The sequence below is a fragment of the Portunus trituberculatus genome, chromosome 38 (assembly GCF_017591435.1).
Source record: "Portunus trituberculatus isolate SZX2019 chromosome 38, ASM1759143v1, whole genome shotgun sequence".
NCBI classification, from domain to species: domain Eukaryota; kingdom Metazoa; phylum Arthropoda; class Malacostraca; order Decapoda; family Portunidae; genus Portunus; species Portunus trituberculatus.
This window is the reverse complement of record NC_059292.1, coordinates 35,139,827-35,161,397: the sequence shown is the minus strand read 5'-3', so window position 1 is coordinate 35,161,397 and position 21,571 is coordinate 35,139,827. Positions and strand designations below refer to the sequence as shown.

At 41.9% G+C, this 21,571-nt stretch overlaps 1 protein-coding gene across 1 annotated transcript in view; it reads left to right on the top strand.

Annotated features, from left to right (window-relative positions):
* Nucleotides 1-459: 459 nt before the first annotated feature.
* Nucleotides 460-21,571, top strand: part of LOC123514698 (putative uncharacterized protein DDB_G0271606) — a 182,471-nt gene continuing 161,359 nt past the window's right edge. Inside the window, exon 1 of the mRNA XM_045272753.1 lies at nt 460-859. The gene's annotated coding sequence lies outside the window, so the exon portion shown is untranslated. The remainder of the gene's footprint in view (nt 860-21,571) is intronic.

The following is a 21,571-nucleotide window of genomic DNA, read 5'->3' as shown; positions in this document are numbered from 1 at the left end:
TAAGCGTAGAGCGCCGCACTTACTCGTCTCTCAGTCCAGGCTCCAATTGCCGCCTTCACTTTAATTCTCTGCAATAAGTAACCAAACTCTGCCCTGTCCGATGATCGGGAGGTAGCTGTTGTGTCATTGCTCAGGCGTTTTAATCGTGCACCATTCTCTCCGTTAAAACTGGTCCCGCTGTCATTTATGCCAACACAGTTTAGACCAAACGAAGATCTCGCACATGCGCATTTTACAACAATATAGAGACTGATGTTCTGTCAAATTCAATATAACCCGACACAACGCACTCAACCACCAGGACAGCTAAAAAGAGTATCACAGGCTTGGAGGAGAATGAGGGGAATGAGGTGAAAGCAGTGTAATATTGAAGGTGGAGCGTAGGCGCCTGCAGCGAAAGTAAAACGCCGCGAAAAATGTAGTGGTGTAGCATGTGATGTCACGAGGCTACCAGCAGCCGCACGGCACTAGGTTAGTTGAGGTAGGACCAGCGGCTACGAAGCATGTGTAGTTTTCTCTCTTCCTTGCGCCTCTTTACCTACACGTACTGTTGTCTAGGAACCGTCTACCGATGGATATAAAGACTGTCCACTAATTCCAGTGCTGCGCAGAAGATCATTTCTCGGCCCCGTCCGAAGTTTGTTGCTGTGAAGTGATGAAGTGTTACAAATGAAGCTGTAGTGATGAGTTTGGTTAAGGGACACTCGGAAGGTAGTACTCATCTCAAGGGTGCAGACCAATGCAGTGGTGGTGGTGGTGGTGGTGGTGCTAGCACTGACAAGAGTAACACCTCAGGCCAGCTGGACCCGGAGCCCAGCACGTCAACAGCCGATATGGGAGGAGATCAGAAGTTTTCGAGGTAAGCAAGCACACACAACGGTGGCCACTTGCGCTTCCGCCCAGTAAGTTTTCCTCAAGAATTGTGATGCTGGCAGGAATGAGAGGCGTGATATAGGCACGGAGACATTGACGAGCGAGAGATACATAGAAAACCATTCCATACTCCGCTGTAAAACTTAACTTCCCGTGACCTTGGAGGCTGATATTAAAGCGGGAAGGGGGAGGGAGGGAGGGAGCGCTGCAGGGGGCGCATGGCTACAGTGCCTGTGTGCCATGGCAGTGCTCACCTGTCTAGGCGGTGGGCGATACTTACCTCCGCTCAGCCCTATCACACCTGCCTGTGCATGATCGCTGGTTCTTGTTTTTCCTTGCGTTTTCTTTGCTGCTTGTTGTTAGTTGTGTGTTGGTTACGTGTTTGTTATACGTGAAAGAGTTGTTTGAGTGTATATAAGTAATGTAGGATGAGGAAGCGGCAGTAATTAGTCTCTCTCTCTCTCTCTCTCTCTCTCTCTCTCTCTCTCTCTCTCTCTCTCTCTCTCTCTCTCTCTCTCTTTCTCTCTCTCTCTGCGCGTTTGAGAGTGTATATTGTATCTATTAGAAGAAAATAAAGATGCTGAAATATATATATATATATATATATATATATATATATATATATATATATATATATATATATATATATATATATATACGAAGATGAGAGAAGAGTGTATCTGTATATTATATAATTACTATAACTATGTGAAACACACACACACACACACACACACACACACACACACACACACACACACACACACACACACACACACACACACACACACTCCTTGATTGTTGTGGTAGGGAAGGCTCCTGTTACTGACCAGCCTCAACTTGAATTTAATGTAACCACAGCCTTGAGCCAGTCGTGCCGTACATTTTTTGTCTCTACCTCTACGTCAACCGCTTTTAGGGAGTGGCAGTTGGCTTGGTGAAAAAAAAACAACGTAATTTATGGGACATTATTTTTGTGTGTTCTAGATTTTTTTTTTTTATTTATAAATATCTTTGTCCTTGTCTTTGCCGTTATCATGATTATTTTTTGCTTTTCCTTATGAAATAAAAAGCATCATGTTTATGGATAACTTGATATCCGCTTGTTATCAATTAGAGATAGTCGGTCAATATAGAACAGATAGTGATTATTAGTATTGCTCCTTTTTTTTTTTACTGCGTTCTGTATGTCACTACAATAATTCTTGGACGAGACGAGGAACTTAGACATGATTCGGTAGATGTGTGGGCGTGGTGGGAGGCTGCTTTAGAGTGTTTGATTGGGCAGTTGTTGAGGCAGAGTTTTGTAGGGCCGAGTTGGTGAGATATTGCTTGAAGAATTGGTATTTAGTGAGCCAATTTTGATAGCAGTGTTTCCTAAGACAGAGTTTGGTTGAGCAGATTGGTGATGCAGTATTTTGGTGTAACTGATTTAGTAGTATAGAATTTGGTGGGGTAGTGTTTGTTACGGCAGTGTTTGGTAGGACAGTGTTCTCGATTGAGGGAGTGTTAACCGTGATGGCTGAAGACTGAGGACTGAAGAGAGGACTTGCCTCATCCATCAGTGTTGGGACATCAGCTTAGAACGTAGTTATGGAAGTAGCACAAGTCTAGCACAGGATGACTTGCAGGCAGAGGAGGGACAGTAGCAAGGCGAGGAGGAAGATCTTGCTTTATGCATCAGGCTAAGCGTCACTTAGGGAGACTCTTTGATGGTGCCTCCGTCAGAGTGCCTCGCGTTACACGGCAGTGCCTGGGCCGAGGCAATACCTACCCATGAGGAACCACTATTCCGTCGATTGCTTGTGACATTTATGATTTCATCTGAGCATAGCTACGAAGGATTCACAAAACAAAAATTGAATACATAAAATTGAAAGACGTAATAATAAACTTTTACTGAATATCGATTACTTCCCCGGTTAAAGTGTAAATTTGTATAAGACGAGGACGCTAAGAAATTGTAGTTAAATAATGAACACGAGTAAGCAAGCATTATTTCACCTGAGTTACACGAAACACTTTCTCTAAAAATCAATCAGTCAATAAATAAAGGGCATAATTCTAAAGCTTCACTGAATATGTCACCTTTACACACACACACACACACACACACACACACACACACACACACACACACACACACACACACACACACACACACACACACACACACACACACACACACACACACACACCTTTTGCTTTTTACGAACGACAACTCAGTACTCAAGGAGGAAAAAAAATCAGTAACAGGCAAAGATCGGGTGAGGTTAAGTGATTATTACTGAATGGCAAAAGAGGTGATTTGTAGTTAACAAGAGTAATAGTAATGGGAAGTGGTAGGGGAGGATAGATGTGAGGGAAAAGGGGAGGAGAGCGCGCCCCGGCCTGCAAGTTGCTAGTGATTAAGAAGTCTGGTGTAACCTGGCGGGTTTCCTTTAATATCTTCATCCTCGTCTTAACAGTCACCTAGTTTGTGCGTGTTCCATGGTAGGATTAAAACTTTTACCACTCTCTCTCTCTCTCTCTCTCTCTCTCTCTCTCTCTCACCAAGCAATACGTACTTCAGTCTTTTATCTCATTCGTCTCCCTTGACGCGTCTTAATGACTGTTGTCTCCTCCCTGTCACTGAAGGGACGTCTAGCGGGAGTAGAAATGCGTTAAGAAAATGGTCATGCAGTGTTGCCAATTTGTCTTGGCCGTTTACTGTGGTCGTTTGTGGTGTGTGTGTGTGTGTGTGTGTGTGTGTGTGTGTGTGTGTGTGTGTGTGTGTGTGCAACGTCTTCAGAGAGAGAGAGAGAGAGAGAGAGAGAGAGAGTAATGAGTTTGTAAGTTACAGCGAGATGCTTAGTAAGGAAGAGGAGAAAGATCTGTGTTAGAAGTGTGTATTTCATGATGCTCTTAATTTGATTAGAGAACTATTAGAGAGCTTAGTAAGAATTGATGTATGTTAACATTTACAGTACACGTGTGACGCTTAGTGAGGGGAAATAACATCACGTATGACCCTTAGTGAGGGGAAATAACATCATTAGAGGTTATTTGCATCGTTTACCAAATGAAAGCGGAAGTTAAGACCATAGTACTGAGATATACAGTGTGTGATGCCCAGTGAAAAGAAAGAGAGGTTTATTTTAGAGAGCAATGGAGAGAGAGCGAGTAAAAGAGTTTATAGTAATACTCGTAGCTGTAGTGAGTAACTGAGAGTGTGACGCTTAGGAGGAAAAGAAAGTGTGATTTTTCCTATATTTTGTCCGTGGGTAGTGAATCAGGAGTTTATTTAAGTTTATACTAAATTTCAGTGAGTGTGACGCTTAGCAGGAAAAACAGACTTCTCTCCGATTTTTTTTTTTTTATTTATTTATTTTTCTTTTATTGTGCCGTCAAAAAATATTACTGTCGTTGGTGTAGTCTTGATCTGACTTACCGCAGTCTCTTTTCTTCTATTGTATTTGTCGTTTTTCCCTCAGCGTGAACTCCTCTGTGCTGTTCAGAGTCGCACAATAGTCTGTTTTTGTAAGTAGTATAAGCAGATCAGCGAAGAGTTAAACAGAATTAAGGATAAAAAAAAAAAGGAATCAGACAAACTTAAAAAACAGAACATTACTCTTTGATATGAGAACCTGAAAAAGAGAAATTGCAAGATGAAAAATACTGCATCACATGTGAAGGAAGTTGTGAGAGACGCACCGCAGTTGCGAAGCAAGGTTAGTGAAGTCAATTAACAAGTTTACTCACACGCATGTACCTGGGTGGGGCTGCGACGGTAGTGGTGGAGGCGGGCAGGCCCTAGCAGGAGGGAACATCAACATACATACTGTTACTAGATGTCATTAGCGCTGTAGAGTCGTTTCAAGGATTGTATTAGCCGAGTTTGTCGTGTGATGTCTTTTTAGTACTTCTTAACACCTGTAGTAGAAGTTATTGCAGGTTTTTCATGGACAGTATTCAAAAAGTGTTCCGTCTGGTGTCTTTATTATTCCTCAGCAGCCTATAGTGGACGTTATTGAGGGTTTCCCGGGATGATGTCATGATTCAAGGTGTGGCTTAATAAGAATTCTGTATCATGAACAGGGAAAAATTTTCATGAAAACTTGACTGATCGTCTCTGATGGTCTTGAACAAATTGTGCGCTCGAAATATTTAATGGTGTTCAGGTGTGTTTTTATGATTATAATTGGAGTATCATTAGCGGGAGAAACACTCACGAGAAGTTGATTGATTATCCATGTTATCTTTGAAATAGAGTTCTGATGAGAATCTGCAATGTTTCTAATGAGACTAAAAGCAACTTTCTTGTATCTTCATCTGTGTGTTTAACAAGGATTCTGCATCAGCGATAGGGAGAAACACTTGGAAAAAAAAAAAAACTGACTGATTAACTTTGTGCCCTTCGAATATAGTCCCGCTGAGAATACAAGTGTTTATAAGCGGGCTAAAAGTTACGTGCTTTTATCTTCATCTGTGCTGGTGTTTCTGTAGCATGAGTGTGTAAAATATAAAGAAAGAAAAATTAATTATCTCTGTTCCCTTTGAATATAATCCTTACAAGAATACAAGTGTTTGAGAATACCGGAGTGATAGTTACGTCCTTGTATCTCCATCCAAGCAAGTGTTTCCGCGATGCATTAATGTTTCGCTAGCTGGAGAGCTACCGAGGCTTGTTCTGTAGACTGGAGACCTTGACTTGTTATATGTATGAGGGAGACAAGCTCAGATGTTCTCCAGGGAATACAAAACGAAGATTCCTAATGCAGACTCGTTATCTTGATACTGCTCAAAATGTCTTACAATGTCCAGGATTGTGTTTACTTCTCGTCTTTCCATGACTCCTTGATAAGCGATGTTTCCTGTGGTTAGACCGGTCTGTGTTGCTAACATGCATGTATCTTTTTCTCGTGAAGTAATAAACTGTCTCTGGTATCACATTATGTCAATCAGATATCGGTCTCTTCCGGGAAGTTAAAGATAACGTGCATAGTTAGGTAGTGGAAACTAAGACGAGTGAATTCTTAGCGCACGCTTATTTGTTTCGTAAAGTTTTAATAGTTTCCGATACTATATAATGTGTGTGTGTGTGTGTGTGTGTGTGTGTGTGTGTGTGTGTGTGTGTGTGTGTGTTTGTGTGTGTGTGTGTGTTTGTTATAGGAAGTTGTAGGTATCGTGTATATACAATAATGTAAAGCAGGACCAGTGATTTATTTGTTTGTTTTTCAGCATACATATATTTGTTTGGTTATGTATTAGGTTGTGTCTGATGTGACATTGTATCGATCGTGTCTGTCTATTCCGGGAAAGTTGAAGATAGCGTGTGTAGTTAGATTGTGCAAAGCAAGACGAGGGAATTTTTAGCATGAAAAGGTTACACAGTAAATCCTCAGCAACAGTGGAAATAGAAGGTTAAGGGAGGTGGTGTGTACGAGACTTCCACCCATCTATACCAGGTGGTGCGAGACATAACGTTCCTTCACACATGCACCACAGTAGTTAGGAGTGGTAGTGTGCATGAGCCGCCCTTGTTTTTATACCAGGCAGCACGTCAGGGAACCTTGGTCCGTATTCAGAAACGCTCTTGTCTCTCACCACAGCTTTTTCCAAGGCTATGGAGATGATTATCGGGGTTTTCAAATAAGTTTCTTCAGTTAATAATGCAGGAATCTTGTCAGTTTGCCTCTAGAAAAGTAAAAATACCTTAAAAAGTCATGTAAACTTAAATAAAGCCTTTTGAAATGTACAGATGACGGACAGAAGTGTTTGAGAATACGGGCCCTTGCTTCACACGTACAGTACACAGTAGTGGGCAAGGGAGGCGGTGTATACGCGAAACCTTTGATATTGATATACGAGAGACAGACAGTATTTTCCATCACATAGATAGGTAGATGGACAAATCATTTATTGACTATAAATTATAACGTTACATAATATAATCCAAAGAAAAAAACACTGTATTTACACTTTACAGAACACATAACAGCAACTACGACGAGAACGACAACAAAAACTTCATGCATGCGCACGTAAAATCCAATATCTTATCCTAAACACGAAAGAAAAACGATGCTAGTAAAAATGTTGATATTGGTAAACGCTAAACCTTCCAATACACACATACCAGCAGTAAAAATTTAGATGGAGTAATGTAGCACACTAAAACTTGCTTCTATACCATTCAGCGTAAGACACAACCCTTGGTATCTGCATGGCCACAAATCTCGTTCTGGCTACCTATGCTGCAACCCCAGTAGCGCATTGCCATTCATTTACAACTAGCAATGTAGGTGAAGCAGTTTATTACCGCTCTGACCCACTCCCGCGCAACAGGCATGGTGAGTGGCTAGCATGAAACACTCGGGGGGTAGTTGATGTGTGAGTTAAAGGGTACCAGCCTTCCTGTATTTGCGGTGCAGATTTAGACTCGCCTTTAGTGTCTTGCAATGTAGTTTCATACATAGGAGCGGAGTGCAAGAGAGGCTTTAGTAACGCAGTCCATATACAAATGAAAGTCAGTCAAGTGTCCTAAGAGCGTGCGAATATGAGGGGAAGCCAGTTCATGTATTAATTTTACTGAAATTACCTTACCTACTCTTATTCCTTTCAATATCACGGAGTTAACTTAATATCGAGTCTCACAAGAGAGTAAGAATATGAGGAAAGCTACAGGAAGCCAATCCATGTATAAATCTTACCCTCATACCTTCCACTTAAGACTTTTTTTTTTATTTATACCATGTGGGCTTTAACCGGGAATTTATGGGCTAAAGGGGATACTTTTTTGGGGTTACCTCCTATCTCAAAGCCCACCCAGTAGGGAAACCGTTGCCTCGAATGAGGAAGCCGAACCTACACTCGGACCGTGGACAGGATTCCAACCCATGCGCTTGGAGACCCCTCGGACCCCAAAAGCGTGCATGGTTTCACTGTACCACGGCATCAAATTTTGTCCACATACCTACCACTTAACAGTTTTAATATCACGGCGGCAACATTATATTGTCTAAGTCTCATAAGAGCGTGCGAACATTAGGAAAACTACTAGAAAGCAGTCATTGTGGGAATTTAATTTACACATCTATCTCTTAAACGTTTTAGTATCACGGCATGAATCTCATAATATTGTAAACGCACGTCATTACAGGATTTCATCAATTTAATCGTGGCGCTTATTCTTATCAAGAGGTTAATAAATGTAATCAGTCACCCAACGCAGCTCCACCCGATTTACTCCGTTAGAATCAATTTATAAGCGAATAAGTTAAATAAGTAAAGGAGAGAGGTGTTAAGTACAAAATAAATGAATGCTGTCCGGTGCTATAGGGTTATGACGATGTTTTTCCCTTCCCGTTGTAGATGGAAGGGCCATAAGCGTAGTCATGTAACGATTATACTATAATTTATCTATTACGACTGCCTGATGAGCGATTAGAGTAAGATTTAGTGATATAGTATTGAATAGGTTTATGCCGGCCGCTACTGCATGGGTGCCTTTCCGCTCGTCCTGTGCTTGGTGGTGAAGGCTAAGCGTAATAAATTAACTCATGTAATAGTTATATCCGATTTACTCCATTAGGACGAACTGATGAGTGACTGACTAGAAAATTACACATCTAGTATCGATTAAGTTGATTGTGACTGGTTTTGGGGTCATGTCTGTGCCTTGCCGCGCTTCCTGTGCTTGGTGTAGGTTAAGGGAATTCTTTTTCCTCCACTAGAAACAACTGATATTTTTTGACGACCAGTAATGAACGGACGAATGCTTGCCGGCGGTGGGGTCATGACGGCGCCTTTCCTCGCGTTCCGTGGTTGGTGCGGCTTGGAGTCTGTTTTATGGCGGCTAAACACGATTCTCATGTTTCGTGTGTTTGACGAGGCAAGGTTATGACGCATCATTCCTCTTTACCTGGCGACGCCTCGGCCCGCTGCTGTGCTCTGGGACGTCACTTCTGGTACTGGTAGGAAGACAAATTATCGGAAACTATTCAAGTCTCAGTTTTCTCCAGACGTAAACGATTCTGATTCATACCGCGGACTGAGACAGCGCTGGGAGTGTCGGCGCTGAGGTTCTTTCCCCCCGTGAGAGTCCAAACCGCGCGATTTCTTGTGTGTTATCCGGCATTATTCTGCAGAGAGCGGTGATTGTCAGGATCCGTGAGTCCCGAAATTTGCAGGTTAATATTTTAGGAGTTTCCCCCGCGGTCTTGCATGACCTTGAACGTGTGTGTGTGTGTGTGTGTAATTCACCTCGGTTGTCTGCTGGTCACCCAGCCAGTCTTTCCCATTACGGAGCGAGCTCAGAGCTCATAGACCGGTCTTCGGGTAGGACTGAGACCACATCAACACACAACACTTACACCGGGAAAGCGAGGCCACAACCCTTCAAGTTACATCCCGTACCTATTTACTGCTAGGTGAACAGGGGCCACACATTAAGAGGCTTGCCCATTTGCCTCTTCGCTTCCCGGGACTCGAACCCGGGCCTCTCGATTGTGAGTCGAGCGTGCTAACCACTACACTACGTGTGTGTGTGTGTGTGTGTGTGTGTGTGTGTGTGTGTGTGTGTGTGTGTGTGTGTGTGTGTGTGTCCGGCGGGTGCAATCATGGCGGAGCAATGTTGACTCACAAAATGCTCAGTAATGCGTGTTGAAATGATCATCTCTGTCCACCGCTGCATCACTGATTACTGCCTTTCCCTCGCCGCGATATTAACCCTGAAAACTCCTTGGGGTTACGCAGAGAAATAAATGAATACCTGGGGAAGAGCAGAGCCTCGTCACGTCCCTGCGCAACCATCGCCTGCGCGCTGTCTGTAGTTTTAACCAATTGGAGTATGATTGACTTGCATAACAACCCAATAAGGAAGTGAGTGATGTGTTACGTTGTGTTCTGTTGTGTTGTGTCTGCGAGGATCAAGTGTGTGTGTGTGTGTGTGTGTGTGTGTGTGTGTGTGTGTGTGTGTGTGTGTGTGTGTAATTCACCTCGGTCGTCTGCTGGTCACCCCGCCAGTCTTCCCAATTACGGAGCGAGCTCAGAGCTCATAGACCGATCTTCGGGTAGGACTGAGACCACAACACACTCCACACACCGGGAAAGCGAGGCCACAACCCCTCCAGTTACATCCCGTACCTATTTTAATGCTAGGTGAACAGGGGCCACACATTAAGAGCCTTGCCCATTTGCCTCGCCGCTCACCGGAACTCGAAACCGGGCCTCTCGATTGTGAGTCGAGCGTGCTAACCACTACACTACGCGGTGTGTGTGTGTGTGTGTGTGTGTGTGTGTGTGTGTGTGTGTGTGTGTGTGTGTGTGTGTGTGTGTGTGTGTGTGTGTAGGAAACTGCCCACTCCCACACCTTTCGTCCTCTTGTGTCCTTTCTTCCTCCTCCTCCTCCTCCTCCTCCTCCTCCTCCTCCTCCTCCTCCTCCTCCTCCTCCTCCTCCTCCTTCTCTTCTTCCTTGTCATTGTTATTCTCGTTCTCCTTCTCTCTGTTGTTTGTCGTTGTTTGGATATGTTGTCGTTTTTGTTGTTGCTCTTCTTCCTTTCCGTTTTCGTCTTCATTGTCTTTCTCCTCTATCTCTTCCTTATTTTCTCCTCCTCCTCCTCCTCCTTCTCCTTCTCCTTCTTTTTCTCCTTCTCCTTCTCCTTCTCCTTCTCCTTCTCCTTCTCCTTCTCCTTCTCCTCCTCCTCCTCCTCCTCCTCCTCCTCCTCCTCCTCCTCCTCCTCCTCCTTCCTCTTCCTCTTCAAGATCATCCCACCCACCGTTCCCTTCCCAGACTCACACCCCGCCCCGCCCCCCCCATCCATCCAACCTCTTCCCGATGGTAGTTTGGCGTCCTTTTAATTTTGGAAGTCAGTACAGGTTTCACTCCAAAGTTTGCCAGTCCGGAGTAACCAAGTATCCGTCCTGCAGGCGCGGTTGAAAACTTGATAATGGTAGAAAAGGAGGAGGAGGAGGAGGAGGAAGAGGAAGAGGAGGAGAGTGGTAGTCGGTGATGCAAGCTGAAAAAGACGGTCTTGTCTCATTATAATTATTTTTCCTATTTTTTCCTCTTTCTTTTCTCTTCTTAGGAAAGGAAAGCGAAGGTAGTGTTTTTTTTCACTTTTTTTTATCTCAATTGGTTATCTTGTATCAAAAATAGTAAAAATTTAGGGAAAAGGCCGATGAACATCAGGACGCGGAGGTTCTCGTGATGTGTGTGTGTGTGCGTGTGTGTGCGTGTGCGTGTGCGTGTGCGTGTGTGTGTGTGTGTGTGTGGTTGTAGTGTGTAGGTGAGAACGTGCTTGAGGTGAAGATAAGTGAGGGGAAGAGACACGCGTTGGTAGGTGAGGCGATGAGAGGTTAGGGAAAGGAGACGCTGGTGAGAGAGGCGAGGACAGATGGGAGAAGACAGGGAGAGGTTAGGAAAAGGAAGACGCTGGCAGCGGAGGTAGAGGAAAGGGAGGAAAGGACAGATCAGGGAAAAAAAAAAAAAAATGCGTTGGTGAGGATAGTTAAGGGAGACATGTTAGTAAGGGAGGTGCGTTGAGGTGTACTTGGCTGAACATGCAGGGTCTGGCTGTCCGTGATGACTGTACTCACCCAGCCGCCAGATGTACGTACCTCAAACGCCTGTGTGTAGGTGCAACACTCCTGGTGACTCGCACATTGGTTTTATTATTCTTTTTTTAATGTTTGTCGGTCTCTTCTTGCAAGAAAGTGGTGTATTATTATTATTATTATTATTATTATTATTATTATTATTATTATTATCACTTTTTGTTTTATTATTATTATTATTATTATTATTATTATTATCATTATTATTATTATCATTATTATTATTGTATGATTTATGTATGTGTGCGTATATATTTATTTACGTATGTTAGCACCACCACCTGTGCTGCTCACGAAAACGACACTTTGGCAAGGCTCTTAGTAACACCCTTACTCTACAACCTTCAATACATTAGCTTAAGTATCTTTCCCTGCTACAAATACCGTACAAACGAAGAGTTAGTTACCCAGCCCACAGTAGAGACAGGATGCTGTGCCCATGGTTTCCCTCCTCTTTGCCTGCCTCTCGGCGCCATGCATCCTGCCCGCCTCGCCCCTCCGCCGTTTCCATGCCAAGGCAGCGGGACAGTGGACCATAGTTTGAAAAACACTGCGCCACACTTCCACTACATTCAAAAGCCTCAAGTTAAGTGTTTTTACGGTTCGAGGAATAGATTAACTATTTCATTATTATTAACAGTAGGAACACTCGAAGACTCGGTTAATTTATGTGGCCTTTGAAAATAGTCGTGGTGAGAGAACAAAACTTTTTTCTGAATAGGGCTAGTGACCCGTAAAACCTGGAGCTGCAGTTCAAGCCGATGGGGTGACGGCAGAGAAGAGGGGACTGGAGCGGACTGGACGCAATGGATGGATGGGTGGATGGCTGAGTGGTTGGCTGAGTGGTTGTATGTATGGGTGGGTGTCTGTCAGCCAGGCGCTAGACGTCCAACAATGGTTACTTTCTCGCTGAGACGCCACGCTGCCCCGTGTCTCTTTACGGCGTACACTGGGGGAGGCAGAGGCCGTGTCGGATATAATATATATATATATATATATATATATATATATATATATATATATATATATATATATATATATATATATATATATATATATATATATATATATATATATATATATATATATATATATATATATATATATATATATATATATATATATATATATATATATATATATATATATATATATATATATATATATATATATATATATATATATATATATATATATATATATATATATATATATATATATATATATATATATATATATATATATATATATATATATATATATATATATATATGTATATATATATATATATATATATATATATATATATATATATATATATATATATATATATATATATATATATATATACACACACACACATACATATATAAAGAATTCAGCGCTTAATTATTTTGTTTACGTGTGTATTGGTTTGTGCAGACTTTCCACAAAAACTTGCCTGTTTATTGATTTACATGCACGTCAAGGTCCCCAGCGGACGTACTGTTGAGGCATCTTTTTGTGTGTGGATCGCGGAGGGTGCGGGAGGTGGTTGTGCAAGGTGGCGTATGTACAATGGACCGGACTGCATGAGGCCCGCGCCACATCCCTCTCAAGTAATAGTGATAGAGAACAGAAAACGTAGTGAACCCAACAGACAGAAACTGGAATAGAAGCAATAATAACAGGATAATAATTACTATCATATAATGATCGCCAGTAAAAAAAAAAATGCAATAACCCATAAAGGTCTTGCTGAACCTTGTCCACTGGTAAGTAACCCAGCCGTATCAAGAGCAACAAACTGGATCTGGAATAAAAACAAGGATATACGTAGCTTAGTAGGATATAATTATTGCTTTCATCCCCAGTTAATAATAAACAATTACAGTAACCTTAAATCAATGTCGTGAGTGAAGGCTAAAGACAGAGCCGGGGTGACTGAGTACGTGAGTTACCACCGCTAAACCTCGTCTGTACTGGCAGCTGCAACGCTAGTGTGAGGACACTGCGTGAAACTCAAGCTTCTTCCTCCCTCATATGACTGGTGGTTCTCGTGGGTGGGTTTTTTTCTTCTCCTTTTTTTTTTCTTTTTCTTCTATTACTGATGCTGCATAATGAAAGGACTCTTGAAAATTTTTACTTCTTTAATTAATGTTTTATTCCTTCATTGAGAATATAATCCGAGGACACAGGTGACAGTTATTTTGTGTTTTTTCCTCTTTTTTTTCTGTCACTGATGCATTTTGATTTTTTAAAGAGTCACGAGAATAATGTCTGATGAAGAATCACGAGAATAATGTCTGATGGAAACTCCAACTTCTCTAACGCTTTACTTCTCCATCATAATTATAATCAAAAGACGCGGAAAATAAGTTAGCCAGGTTCTTATGGATATTTATCTTTAGCGTTCTATAACTGATGCTGCGTGATTATTCAATGCGTCACTATAATAATGAAAGCATTCTTGGAAACCACACCTTCTTTAATGAACCTTTTGTCTGCCATTTGGTAAATTTTTTCTTCATGACTTAGCAATTTAAGACATCTTGACTTGTATAGCCACAGTTGATCTGGAAGAAATTGCTAAATATATTCTTTTTTTACTGACACTCTTCCTTGTAAACCCATATAAAAAGTTGATGGATTATTTCTGATGTTATTTGGGTACATAAAAAAAAATTAATAACACTGCTTTAATCACGTCCTTTTGGAATTTTTATTTCTTTCTTATGACTAGAGTAACTGAAAGCTATAACTTCCGCTAGAGTCTTGAAAGTAAAGGGATTAGCGGTGGAATGCTTGGGAATTCAGTTCACAAGACTTCCTTCGTGATGCCGTACGGTGCGTCACGTAGAGGAAACCACAGCTTGAGTTGGGAGCGAGTAACGCTGTATGAGAAAGGGAAAGGGTGTTTGGTGATGATGGTAGTGGAAGGAAAGTTTATGGTGATGGTGGTGATGGTTAGTTATACACTACAGATTACGATGGTGGTTGTGGTGATGGAGAGAAAAATTATGGTGATAGTAGCAAGTAGCTATTTGTAGACAGTGTTGATGGTGGTTCTGATGATGAAGAAAAGAATGGAGATGATGATGATGGTGGTGATAGTGATGGAGAAAGAAAATGGTGATCGTAATAAAAAAAAAACAAGGTAATAATTAATGGTGGTGTTGATGATTAATAAAAAGAATGGTGATAGCAAAAAATGAATGATAATAGTGGTGATGGTGGTGGTGATGAGAAGAAAAATACATATATTGTGATGATAACACATAACGAAGCATAGACGTGTGTTATGAATTAATGATGATGATAGTGGTGAAGGAACAGTATGGTGGGAGTTAAGCGTGTGTGTGTGTGTGTGTGTGTGAGTGTGTGTAGTGATGATGGTGGTAGTGTGTTGCCAGGAGTGGATGTTGTAGGCGTCAAGAAGGGTGTTATTGATGGTGGGGAGGGGTGGAAAGGGAAGGAGAAGGGGTGATGTTTGGGGTGTTGGGTGGTGGGGGAACGATGGGAGGAAGATTCAAGGACGTAGCTTAAGAATCTCTATTTCTCTTGATTCTGTCGATGTTGTTGTTGTTGTTGTTGTTGTTGTTGGCAATGGTGGCGATAGTGCTGGTGATGGTGGTGGTAGAGAAGATGGCGTTTTAGTTCTTCTTCTTCTTCTTCTTCTTCTTCTTCCTCTTCTTCTTCTTCTTCTTCTTCTTCTTCTTCTTCTTCTTCTTCTTCTTCTTCTTCTTCTTCTTCTTCTTCTTCTTCTTCTTCTTCTTCTTCTTCTTCTTCTTCTTCTTCTTCTCTTCTCCTCTCTCCTCCTCCTCCTCCTCCTCCTCCTCCTCCTCCTCCTCCTCCTCCTCCTCCTCCTCCTCCTCCTCCTAAGAGAGAGATTACTTTTACTTTCGTAGAAATTATAATTTTGATTTATATTGAAGATATTACGTTATTATTATTATTATTATTATTATTATTATTATTATTATTATTATTATTAATGTTATTATTATTGTTATTGTTATTATCATTATTGTTATCATTATTGTTATTATTATTATTATTATTATTATTATTATTATTGTTCTTGTTATTATTATTGTTATTGTTGTGATCATTATTGTTATTATTGTTGTTATTATTATTATTATTATTATTATTATTATTATTATTATTATTATTGTTCTTGTTATTATTATTGTTTTTGTTGTGGTTGTTGAAGTGAAGGAGGAAGAGGGGAAGAGAAAGGAAATCTGAGCAGGAGGAGGAGGAGGAGGAGGAGGAGGAAGAAGAAGAAGAAGAGAAGGAAGAGAAAGAGTAAGAATCATCCGACAGCAGCAGACCTGTGGACCCAAGATTGCATTCTAATACTTCAACTCAATTTTAGATACAGGAGGAGGAAGGGCATAACACCATAGAGTAGTGACTGAGATGTCTCCTTTTGTGGCCACTTGGAGGTTTGCGAGCGGGCGGCCACAGTGTAAAGTCTACGGGAGATAGTTAAACATGGTGTGCGACATCCCAAGACTTTCACGGCCACCTTGTTGTACGTAAGGTGTGTTTATTCATCCTTATCGTTAATTCCTGACCGTTGTTTGGATTGATATGCTTGATTTGAGTCAAGCAATTAGTCAGTCAGTCAATCAGTTAGTCAATCAGTCAGTTACCCGATCATTGAGTAGGTGAGTGAGTCAGTCAATTCATTAGTCAACTGATCTGTCTGTTAATCATTCAGTCAGTCGGTCAGTTAGTCAGTCACTCTACCAGTCAGTCAGTCAGCCATTCAGTTATTGAGAGTAAGTTAGAGAAGTTTGATAAAGTTAAATCTTTATGTATTTCCTCCTGCTTCTTTCTCCTCCACTTCTTCTTCTTCTTTTTCTTCCTTCTCCTCCTCCTCCTCCTCCTCTTCCTCTTCCTCTTCCTCTTCCTCTTCCTCTCCTCCTCCTCCTCCTCCTCCTCCTCCTCCTCCTCCTCCTCCTCCTCCTCCTCCTCCTCCTCCTCCTCCTCCTCCTCCTCCTCCTCCTCCTCCTTCTCCTCCTAACATTTAGTGACTACTGCAAGGTCTGTTGTGGCCTTTGGAACTATGTAGCACCACCACCACCACCTCCACCAAACCACGTCTTCAACCCTGTCATACTTTCCCTTCCCCTCTCCACACTCGGTCACCCTTCACCACCACCGCCACCACCAGTGTATGGGGGCTACAAGGCAGATGTGCAAGGCAGCTGGGCGTGTCTGAGTAGAAACCTCGATGCCAGCAGCTCATGACAAGTAGTTTTATGTTCAAGGAGACCAGAAGGTGCATTGTGGTGTGAATATTTGGAGTTTGTAAATTAAGAGAAGTCTGAGGGCTTATATATGTGTGTGTGTGTGTGTGTGTGTGTGTGTGTGTGTGTGTGTGTGTGTAGTGGTGATTGGACGTTAATATTGCTATTTTTAATATATAATAAGAACTTTTGTGTATAAGAAAGAAATATATGAATAAGAAATATGTTTAGTTCGTGTGTGTGTGTGTGTGTGTGTGTGTGTGTGTGTGTGTGTGTGTTTGTGTTTTTCTCTTATTCAATTAACACGCATTTAGACTTGAGAGAGAGAGAGAGAGAGAGAGAGAGAGAGAGAGAGAGAGAGAGAGATGTAAGCCAGTGAGGGAGCATTAAAACCGTGTTCTACCTTCCTTGTGGAGTTGTAATGTTTTAATCTCATCTTCCCTTCCTTACCTAACCTTCCATTACCTCTACAACCTTCCCTATTAACACCAGGAAGGCAAGGTGAATAATTATACCACCGCTCCTTTTATTGAGGTAATTGTGGTGGTGGTGGTGGGGGTGGTGGTCATCCTCATCCTCTATACACTATGATCAAAAGTCCTGTAGATGTATGAGTAATCTTCGTCTATATTTGTTCAGTAGCCTCAAAATATTAGTACCCATGTGTTTCTGTTGCTGCTTCATTTTTCATGGGTCGTGATTTTTGGATAAACTGTGTCAGGAGGATGGGGTTTTTTTTAGATCTTGGGACGGTGATGGTGGTGGTACTGGTGGTGCTGGTGGTGGCGACGGTGCTAGTGTTAGTGTTAGTACGGGGGTGACTGTACGTACGATTGGTCGAAAAGGTCTTTGTTGTTGTTGTTGTTGTTGTTGTTGTTGTGTTTACATTAGAAATTCTTCGTGATCAGTAGCATTCGTTTTCTTTTTTTTTTTTTTCTGATCTTATTTTCTCCTTTACTTATATCGTCTTACTATTCTTTTTGTTGCTTTTTTTTTCATTCGCTCGTCCACTTTTTATTTCTTATTTGCTTCCTTCAACATCTGACTCTCAATTTTTTTTTTTTCTGACTTTTATTATCTTGCGTCAAAGTCTGGAATAATTCAAAACAAAGGAGAAAGTGGGCAATGTTACCTTCTCTTTTATCTTCTCAACAAATAAACTCCAAATTCTAGATCAAGTGGCTGACTTGAATCTCATGTTTCTAATCCGATTCTCCTTTCCTCTCTCTCTCTCTCTCTCTCTCTCTCTCTCTCTCTCTCTCTCTCTCTCTCTCTCTCTCTCTCTCTCTCTCTCGTGTTGCTTGACAAAATCATGAGGTAAAGATTATATCATCACTGAATTTAAAGAGGGAAGGTCAGGATGTGGGCGTCTGTACGTGACATAGTGGTTATGATTACAGACATTAGCTTACCATGTGTGTGTGTGTGTGTGTGTGTGTGTGTGTGTGTGTGTGTGTGTGTGTGCGTGTGTGTATGAGTGTGTGTGGTGGGGGGGTCTCGGCGGCTGTTTTTGTAGCAAGTTTGCTTTGTTGCCTTGCCAAAGTGCTTAGTATATACAGCTGCAGTATTCTTAGCAGGCACTACTAGTTTATGCACGCACGTAGTTGTAGTAGTAATGGTAGTGGTGGTGGTGAAAGTAGTAGTAGTCGTAGTAATAGTAATAGAAGTGGTGGTAGTAGTAATGGTAGCAGTAGAAGTAGTGGTACTACTGATAGAAATTTCGAATCGATAGTGCTGTTCCTACTACCCCTGTTCGTACCTATGATGTCTCCACGAAGACACCCGTGTACCTTGCGCAGCTTAATTACAAGTCACTGACAGGAAATTACACCCAAGAATGCGTGTGAGCGTCAAGTAGTTTAATGAGAGGCTCGGCTTCACACGCAGCGCTCCTTCCAAACTCCAGGCTGTGACACGCTGTCATCCTCAGGCCCGTATTCAGTAAAGCTTCGTTCTCTCACTACGATAATTTTCCAGGACTACAGAGACGATAAGTCTGGTTCTCAATAATGTTTCTCCTGTTGTTAATGTATGTAATCTTACTGTTTTGTCGCTAGAGCCATAGAAACACGCTTAAAATTGAGTGTAGCTTAAACTAGAGATTTTGGAAAGGAGAGGAGATGCGGGCAGAATTGACTTATTGTTGCCCCGTATCAGGAAGGATAAAGAACTGGCAGCAAGGTCCTTCACAGCTCAGAGCTTAACCCAAGGCGTCAGGGAGTCAGCTTTAAACTCCCACGCCACTTATAATGTCACCAGCTTTACGCTCAGATCTCGTGTTCTGTGTATTAGGCCGTGTATCTTGGCCTTGTCTTCACCATTAAATGTGTTTCGTATGCATGGTCATTGTTATTGTGATTTTCAAGTTATAGATGTGTATTGATGCTCCCTACTCACTGTTTGTACGGTGTGGTACAATGTAGTCCCTATTAGACCAGTGAACTCCTATCTATTCCCTACCTGCAGAGTGTTATTTTTTTTCATGTAAGAGGATCACCGGCAACAAAGGGAACAAATCCAAAAACAAAAATAGTCTACCAAAATGCCAGTCCTTTAAGGAACAGTGTGGGCCTATTTAGTCTCTGCCTGCACGGTGTGGCCCTAGTCTCTGCCAGCACAGTGAGGCCACAGTCAACACGGAAGGTGTTGAGGCTCAAGGTGTTTCAGGGACGCCAAGCTTAGATGGGGATCTTTAGGGAGTAAGTTTTTGTGTTTAATTATTTTTGCTGGTAGTGGGAGTTTGGGGGGGGAGCATAATGGTTTTACGAGGCTCACTGACTTGCCAGGAATGGTTGATGCGTCGAGACTCAGCCTTGGGAATGTGAGGACAGGGAAAAGAACACAGCTGTTGGTGGTATGGCTTTGATACATTTTCAGAAACACTTTTGCACTGCATATTTCCTACATTAGAAAGATTCTATTTGAAGCTACACTATTTTTTTTTTTCAGGGATGTTTTTCACTATGTTAACGACAAATTAACAAAATTTCTTTCTGATTGATAGAAGAAATATTCTTTAGAACCCGGCTAATATCTGTGACCTTTGAAATTAATGGTGAGAAAGGAGAGCGTTTTTGCTTACTGGTTTTTGTCAGAAAAATGGAAGAGGCGTGTGCGGGGAGAGTAGTGATGGAAACGCGGGACAGGAGGCGAAGAAGAGATAAAGGAAATGTACAAAGTAAGAAAGAAAAAACAAGAGTAGAGGAGAAGGATGTGTATATTTATGCTTGGTGAGGGAGAGGTGTCAGAAACGTCCACTCGATTGAAATAGTAAAACACGGATAGAAAAGGAATCATATTTACCAGTATAATCTTTCCGCCGCTGTATTTCCACTGACACCTTTACTGGGTCAGCGCCGCGTTGTGTGGCAGTGTGTTATGAGGGCGGCGAGGATTAGAGGACTCCATTCACCGGGAAATTTCATAGTAAGTGACTTCATAATTCGCGCAGTTGAACGAAGAGCACAAATACAAAAGCTTAAGATGGAAATAAACGTTTATTAATGTAACTTGACAATCTTGAGTGTCACATTGTTCACGGTTCAGTAGTTTTTTTGTTATGCTATTGGTGTCTCCTTTCCCTCCTCCTCCTCCTCCTCCTCCTCCTCCTCCTCCTCCTCCTCCTCCTCCTCCATAGTAATCCTCATCTTATAATACACGCACGTATATATACATAGTGTTAGTAATGACGGTGTTCTATTTTGGACCGCATTGTCACGTGAATCTTTGCGTCTTTGAAATAATTCCCTAGAGTTCAGGGTCGGACAGCAGAAAAGTTAGGTTTCCATTGTATTCTTTGTGACTAGCTCATACAAAGGAAAAGCTGATGATGGTGGTGATGTTTGGTGATGGTGGTGGTGGTGGTGGTGACGATAACAGACATTGCTAGCGGGAAACTTCTTACAAATATCTGTTATTGACGTACGTGGATGCTGGGGTGTGTGTGTGTGTGTGTGTGTGTGTGTGTGTGTGTGTGTGTGTGTGTGTGTGTGTGTTGTCAGAATATCAGTAACATTACAGGATTTATTTTTTAATGTTATATTTCTTTCACCCAGATATGATTTTTTATATATATATATATATATATATATATATATATATATATATATATATATATATATATGTGAAGTAAATGTCATACGTAATTTATCCCACGCTTGCTACTGAAGAAGGTGTGTGTGTGTGTGTGTGTGTGTGTGTGTGTGTGTGTGTGTGTGTGTGTGTGTGCGTGCGTGCGTGCGTGCGTGCGTGCGTGCGTGCGTGCGTGCGTGCGGAGTCTTCATTGGTACCGAAACGAAGTACTAGAGGGCAGAGTAGTAAACATTATTGAATACCGGAAGGCAGTACCAGATATACTTTAATCCTAGAGGCATTTCAAAACATACATTTGTGTAGCAAAAGAAAGTAATTGATGTGTAGTTGAATAACAGAGGCAGAAGAAAACATGCTATTGAAGACCAGAAACAGTATAGACTCATAATTGGACACCAGAGAAAGATTATAGCAGATGGACACGGGAGAGAAAACAGCTGACACACATACACACACACACACACACACACACACACACACACACACACACACACACAGAGAGAGAGAGAGAGAGAGAGAGAGAGAGTGTGCACATATCACCGTAGACTCGCTGTTTCTGGCTGTGACGCGGGCAGGGCCACATTTCCTTGACCACCACGGTGCACTCAGTAGTCCGGACGGCTTGGTTCCTTGCCATAACCTGGCGCACGCAGCCCGGGCGTCACCAGCTCCACGCAAGTTTCGTATTGCGGTACTGCATCACGTAACGCCGGTCGGGCGGGACGTATGTGCGGGGGCGACGCTCAGGTGGCAACCAGCTACACGGGTTA